Below are 7,298 nucleotides of genomic sequence, written 5' to 3'. Positions count from 1 at the left end.
GGCAAGACTAAAATCTGTAGAGTAGGCCAGCAGGGTAGAGACCCAGGAACAAACTGCAGTTTGAGTCTAATGCAGTAACTCTAGTGGATTTCCCTCTTTCTCCAAGAAAAAGCCTTTTCAATTAAAGCCTTCAACTGATTGAATGAGACTTGCCCATATACTGAGAGTAAATCTGCTTTATTCAAAGTCCACCAAGTTAAATCTTAACCTCCATTCAAAACACACATTCACAGAAACACCCAGAGTTATGTTGGAGCAAATGTCTGGGTATGGTGGCACAGCCAATTTGACACATAAAATTAATCATCACAAAAAGTTATCTCTCTGGAACAAGAGACAGAAACTAAATTTTTTTGTTACATACATCATTTTTGATTAACAAAATCATGTAGTGCACTATAGTACAGTTTTTATAAAGTTTTTATAATTTACTTTTTTTTCTATAAAGATTTTGAACCCAACATCAATATTTTTTTGTTTGTTTGTTTTTAACCCCTAATCCATTCCCCTTCCTGGGACTTGACACATATGCAAGATAACAAAGCAGAGGAACACCTATTAATGTGAATCGGTTCAGAGCAACAGACAGAAACAGAGAAATAATTAGCAGTGTGTGTGCTGTGAGGGCTCCAAAAAACAGCAGGTACTCTTTCCCACCCTCAACTTCTATCCCAAATGCTCAAATAGTAATGTTTTGGACAAATGATTGACAACTCCAGATTTAGGTTGAGAAAAAAAAAAAAAAAAAAAGCAGAATCTTGGAGTAGTAAACTGGTGATTTATAGTGAAGATGTGGCTTTAGGGGAGTATAATTGAAATACATAGTGCAATATTGAGGTTTGTTTCCTCAGAATAAAGTAGATTTTGAGGGGGTAGTCTCAGATTCAGTGTGTAAGTATCCAAGTATCTAGGCTTCTGGGAAGCTGTGGTAATGCTAAACACCTAAGGGGAACACTCATTCCATGTCTTTAGATTCTGAATGGTGTCTACCAAAAGTTGTTTGTTAATAGATTGTGTATCTCTTCTCTTTGACAAACAAAAACCTGATTATTCAAGTTCTGGGAAAACTAACCTTAGAGTGAATCAGAACTAACGACTAAGTCAGTCAAAGTGATGAATTGGTTGGGCCATGGCAGATGTTCTTTATGTAGAGAAAGACATAGATATGTTTCTAAATTTGGTCACCTTTCTGTTGCAATACATTGGATATGATTAGAAGTCAAGAAAAATGAGAATCAAGGAATTAGTAAAACACTTGCTATTTTTCATTCTTCTAGGTAAATAATAAACGTTTCCTGACATACTTTTTTTTTGTACTAGGAAGATGTCATTTATACTTTAAATAAGATAGAAACCCATTCATTTTCGTCATCTTAGTAAGTTTAACACATGATTTGTACAATTGCCAGTGTCATTTAAGACATAAATTAAATCAAGACATTTAATAATAGTATTATCAAAGTAGTCAAAGAAAAGCGGAGACTGACTGGGGATTAACCATGTGGAATTAAGAAGGAGGTGTTTAAAATGCTTTAGGATTCCATGAGATGTCTGGGTAGCTCAATTGTCAGCTTAGTTCATGATTCCAGGGTCCTGAGCTTGAGTTCCTCATTGGAGGGGGGAGGTCCTTGCTCTGCAGGGAGCCTGCTTCTCCCTCTGCCTGCTGCTCCCCCTGCTTGTGCGCTCTCTCTCTTTCTCTGACAAGTAAATTTTTTTTTTTTCAAAATAAAATGCTTTGTAATTCTAGATGGTCCCTGCATTTCTTTTGCTAGTTGTGTTTCACTAAGTAAGTGTTCCTCCTCATTTTTATTTTCTAAGAGCCCAGTCTCAAGCACTAGAAACAGAATTTCATCTTATTTGGCATGTGGGGTATCAGAGATTAGTGGCTTAATTGGAAAATTAAGAATGGCATTAAGAATGCATAAGAATGGTGTGTGACATGTCTAATTTCCTTACATAATAACCTTGAACATCTTTTAAAAATTTCTGTTATTAGCTACTGCAGATCTCTTCTCCCATACAGTGTCTACTAATTTTAAAAACTACATTTCCAAAACCGTCTTGAAATTCTTTTGATTCAGAACCAAATTTCATGGAGAGAGTGGGGGTACAGGACATATTTTATGGGTACAGTTCTAACCAAGTTGCCTGGTTCTGAAATTAGTAAGTGTAACATTGCCCTTCTTGACTTTTTTTTTTACCTGAAATATAATTAACATATAATATCATATTAGTTTCAGGTGTGCAATACAATGATCAACAACTCTCTATAACACTCAGTGCTCATCATGATAAATGTACTCTTAATCTCCTTTTATCTATTTCACCCATCTTCCTACACACTTCCCCTTTTCCCCTCCGGTAATCACCAGTTCATTCTCTGCATTTAAGAGTCTGTTTGTTTGTCTCTTTTTATCTCTACTTGTTCTTTTTATTTCTGAGGTTTGTGTGGTTGGGATGATGAACAGATTCTGGCAGTTTGAGAAGGTCAGTATTCAGGAGAAACCCAAGTTATTTCTTTATTATTCTTCCCATCCTGTACCCAGAGAACAGGTGGGGGATATTAGTAAGGAAAAGAAAGAATAAATATGTGGGGGCATTAGCAGTCTCTTCACTAATTTATTTATGTTGACCACACACACACACACACACATACACACACACACACGGTACACATGAATGGCTAGATTCATATATTGGAAAGAAGGAAACATCTCAGTATTTCCATGAACCAAATCTACACACCACAAAGAATAACACAATATCATCTAAGGCAGTGAATTTTTCCTCTGTTTTTAAATTAAGTCTACGGTCTTAACAATCCTGTAGGATAATAATAATTTTCTGCTATGCTAAATAAGATGATTCTTTCTGTTCACTATTTAAATGTGGAGAGAGTATAATGTTAATTTGTCTACCCCAAAGAAGCCAACAAATTTATGGAGTAAGACTTTGAGTAAGCAAATGCAAAATATGATTACAATTCCATTACTAAAATTGATTCAGCATATAATTATGAAAAGTTATCATTATTTTCCTGTTTTGCTTTTTTCCCCTTTTACTAAATTATCTCTAATGATAAAATTATTATGCTTTCTAATATTACCTTCTATGCTAAACTGTCCTCAATTTCCAAAAGAGAAACCAAAGTGTATTTTATTTATGCCTTTAAAGGGGTTATTGTTTCAATTGTAAACAATAAAATTGGAGTTACATAAGTAGAAAATTGGAGGAAAGGAGAATTATTTTTGTTTGTTTTTTAAGATTTTATTTATTTATCCATGAAAGACATGGAGAGAGAGAGAGGCAGAGACATAGGCAGAGGGAGAAGCAGGCTTCCTGACAGAAGCCTGATGTGGGACTCGATCCCAGGTCTCTGGGTTCACAACCTGAGCCAAAAGTAGATGCTCAACCACCGAGCCACCCAGGTGCCCAGAGGAAAGGAGAATTTAACACAATCTCAATATATAACATTTGGCTCAATAAGTAAAATTTGGTTTGGAAATATAGTGACTAAAATAAAATAACAAATATAATATGTCTAAATGCATGATAAAATTATCAAGATTCAAATGTTCTCAAACTATTACTAGAGGATTATTAGTTAAACGACACTGTAAAGATCTCACAGTTTTGGCTCAGTATATGAGTGATTGAAAGAAAGTGTAATAATTAAGGCAATAAATAAAAATAAAAGGACCTGCCATAAGATTGTACATAAGTGTCTTATACCTAAAGACAAAATTACTTCCCGAGAGTAAACAGGAACTTTTATGACTTGGCCATTGTTTCAGCCTTCATCTCATCCACTGTTCATGTTCTGTACACTGTTCTGATCAGAGCATGAGTCCTTAAACAGATCAGAACATTCACTAGTAGTACTTCTTGCTGCTTCTGCTTAGAATAAACCCCTTTCAACCACCTGATTAACTCATTCTCTCTTTTAAGACTCAGCTGTATCTGAAAAATCCTTCTGTTGCAGTCCTTCCTAGCAAAAACTTTAGGCCCTTACTGGTGTTTAAAAACAAAAAAAAGAAAGAAAGAAAATGGAGACCAGCCTTGAAAATCCCTGAGCAGACAAAACCATTTCAGTCATACAAACAAGTTTAATTTAGCTTATTTTGCCAGAATAACATGACCTGGATCATTTCATGCTTAAGCCTCTGGAAATCATAAGCAAAATTTAAACTCTTTCCAAGGTTGATATAAGTGAACCACTGACCAATTCCCTACCACTTAAGAAAATGCCAATATTACAACCAGTCACCATGGAGAAAAATAATCATTGCTTTTTTCTTTCTATAAGTTGCTTTTAAAAAATATACCCTCAGCCTCATTTTACGTTTTAGTTTAAGTGTCCCCAGTTTGCAGATTGTTTTTTTCTTCTTTATTTTTGGGGGTGGGGGTGGGAGAGAGGTTTCAGAGGGAGAAGGAGAGAGAGATTCTTTTTTTTTTAAACATTTGGAATTTTATTTAAAAACAAACAAACAAACATCACAACCATGAACATTGTTACAGTTAGAGGCCCTCTTGGTTCTCCACAATGATACTGAGCATGCTCACAAGGGGTTCCCATTGTTTAGTCTTTAAACAACCATCTTTAAAAGAAGGGAAAAAAACTCGGCACACTACCATTTAACTTGTTTAAATGTTTCTTCACAAATGGTGAAAAATACTAAAGTACAGACAAGGAATAATCATAATGTTGTGGCCAACATTATAAATATGGAATTATAAATTAAAAACATTCTCTGGTTTAAAAAATAAATCTGTTAGTCAATGCAGCTCTGCGGGGTCTCTGCGTCTAGTAGGGCCAGTCTCTGCGCTCCTGACGGTGCTCACCTTTATCCATTTTTCCAGGTCCTCCATGCCCGCCTCTTCTTCCTCCCATCTGTTCCATCAAAGGTCCAGGGGGCCCACCAGGGCCGCCTCTGCCACGGTCACCACCCGGGGGCGGGAAGGGTGGTGGAAGGAAGCCTTCAGGCTTCGGGGCCTTACACTGGTTGCATTCTGTTCTCCAGGCGAAGTTCTGGTTTCCACACCCCGGATTGGGGCACTGCCAGTCCCCAGCTCAGTGCTGGACGCTTCCTCCTCCAGATGGGTTCCCTCGGGAACCCCTGGGTCCTCTTGAGGGAAAGCCACCTCTGTCTCCTCCACGGCCTCCCATACGACCCATGGGGCCCCCAGGACCTCCTGGGCCCCCTGGACCTCCACGGAGTGGCAGTGGCATCCCTCTGCCCTCACGGGGAGGATACCACCCCGCATGCTGTTCATTGGAGGTTTCTTCTGAGCAAGAGAAACCTTAAGTTTGCTTCCTTGAAAATCTTTCCCATCAAACCACTCCACAGCAGCCTTGGCAGTTGGTGGGTCTTCATAGGACACTGTAGTATCACCTTTGGGCTTTCCTGTTTCCTTGTCCAAGTAGATATGGATCATGGGTTGTCCGGTTCTCTTGTTCATCTTAACAACTCCACACTGCTTAAAGAAGTCAGCCAGATCATCTAGAGTCACATTGTCATTTAAGCCTTGCACATAAATTGCACTGTTGTCAGAGTCTTCATCTGGATCTACAGGTGGGCCTAGATCAAGATCTGGTCCTTCATCCATGGGTCCACCAGGCTTATGAAGCCACCTCGCTCTCCAGCACTGCCCATTCCACCGCGTCCTCCTCCCCGCCCACCCCTGCTCATGCCTCCACCATCAAATCCCCCTCTTCCCCTGCCTGCAGTTATCAGGGCCACTCATGCTCCGGTTCTCTCCTGGTCCAGAAAATCCATAAACACCCATGCTACTGCGGTGGTCCTGTCGGAATGAACTCTGCTACCTGTAGCTGCTGCTCTGTTGACTATATTGACTTGTAGCCTGGCTGTAGGATCCAGTTTGGGGGGGATAACTAGTGGGCGGCTGTTGCCCATAGCTGCTTTGTTGACCATAGCTACTCTGCTGTCCATAGCTGCTCGGCTGCCCATGGGTGTTCTGCTGAGAGTAACTGCTCTGATCATAACTAGTCAGCTGTGTAGAGGAGTAGCTGGTAGGAGGATAAGATGATGGTGCTGTGACTGGCTGCATGGGGTAGCTCCCAGGTACCTGGGGATAACTGTAGTTACTCTGTCCATATCCTAGGCTGGGCTGGTTGTAACTCCCTGTGCTAGATTGAGGTTGACTAGTCTCAGTGGGTTTGTTACCATCCTGTGGTCTTGCAGGTGCGGTGGCTGCTGGCTGCTGCCCATAGGCTGGGTAAGCAGGCTGAGTGCCATATGCAGACTGAGCTGCATAGGAGGCCTGGGTGGTAGTGACTGTAGCAGTGGTGGTATCATAAGCACCAGTGCCGTACCCCTGGACAGGCTGACTGTATGCCTGGGAGGCAGTTGGAGTAGTATAACCAGCGGGAGGCTGTCCATAGGAGGTTGCATAGGCGGTCTGCCCATAGGTCACAGTGGTCTGAGCCTGGGTATAGCTGACATCAGTGGGCTGTCCATAGGTTCCATAACTCTGCAGCCCATATGCCTGGGTGGTCTGTGCATATCCTGGAGTTGGTTGGGCGGTGTATGCACTGTAGCCCTGCTGGGCTGCAGCTTGGCTGTAGGTACTGTAATCCGTGGACGCCATTTTCTCTCCTTCCCTCTCGTTCTCTCAACGTCCGTCTCCCTCTCGCTTTCCCTCTAGGGGCCCGAGAGAGAGATTCTTAAGCATGTTCATAAGCATTGAGCCCAAGGCAGATTTCTATCTTCATGCCCCTGAGATCATGACCTCAGCTGAAATCCAGAGTTGGGCACTTAACCAACTGAACCACACAGGCAGTCCATGCAAACTGCCTTTTTGGTATGTGCACAATAAATTTATACTGATCACTACTTTGGTGATTTGTTAGTTTTACTTTGGCTTTTCTGAACTTTTGGCCCCTGACTTGGTTATGGTCAGGAGTTAGTGGCACCTTCTTTGTCTGGTGGCCAGTGATTTCTCCTGGCTGGTTCATGGCATTAAAATATTTGGCTTACAATTTTTAAATGTGTTAGAAAAAACAAAATATGAAATAGTGTTTTATAGTCAAATTATCTCTTCACTCATCCCCACATTCATGAAGCAGGCAGACTTTCTTGCACTCAATTTCACCTGGGATAGGTTATGATTCTTCTCTGAAGATGAAGCTGGCTGAAGGTACTTCCATTCTTGGCTTTTTGTTTTATTTTAGTTTTCTAAAATCTATGTTTTTCTGATTGGGATTCCTGTAGTAGGTGAAGATAAACAGAATGGAAGAGATGAGGGGAGGGAAGTTACTGAAAAAAGGAAAGAGCTTT

At 40.5% G+C, this 7,298-nt stretch overlaps 1 pseudogene; it reads right to left on the bottom strand.

Annotated features, from left to right (window-relative positions):
- Positions 1–4,804: 4,804 nt before the first annotated feature.
- LOC121499009 lies at positions 4,805–6,665 on the bottom strand (annotated as a pseudogene).
- Between the last annotated feature and the right edge of the window lie 633 nt (positions 6,666–7,298).

This window comes from Vulpes lagopus, chromosome 9 (assembly GCF_018345385.1).
Source record: "Vulpes lagopus strain Blue_001 chromosome 9, ASM1834538v1, whole genome shotgun sequence".
In the NCBI taxonomy this organism is placed as follows: domain Eukaryota; kingdom Metazoa; phylum Chordata; class Mammalia; order Carnivora; family Canidae; genus Vulpes; species Vulpes lagopus.
This window is presented reverse-complemented; position numbering and strand designations above follow the sequence as displayed.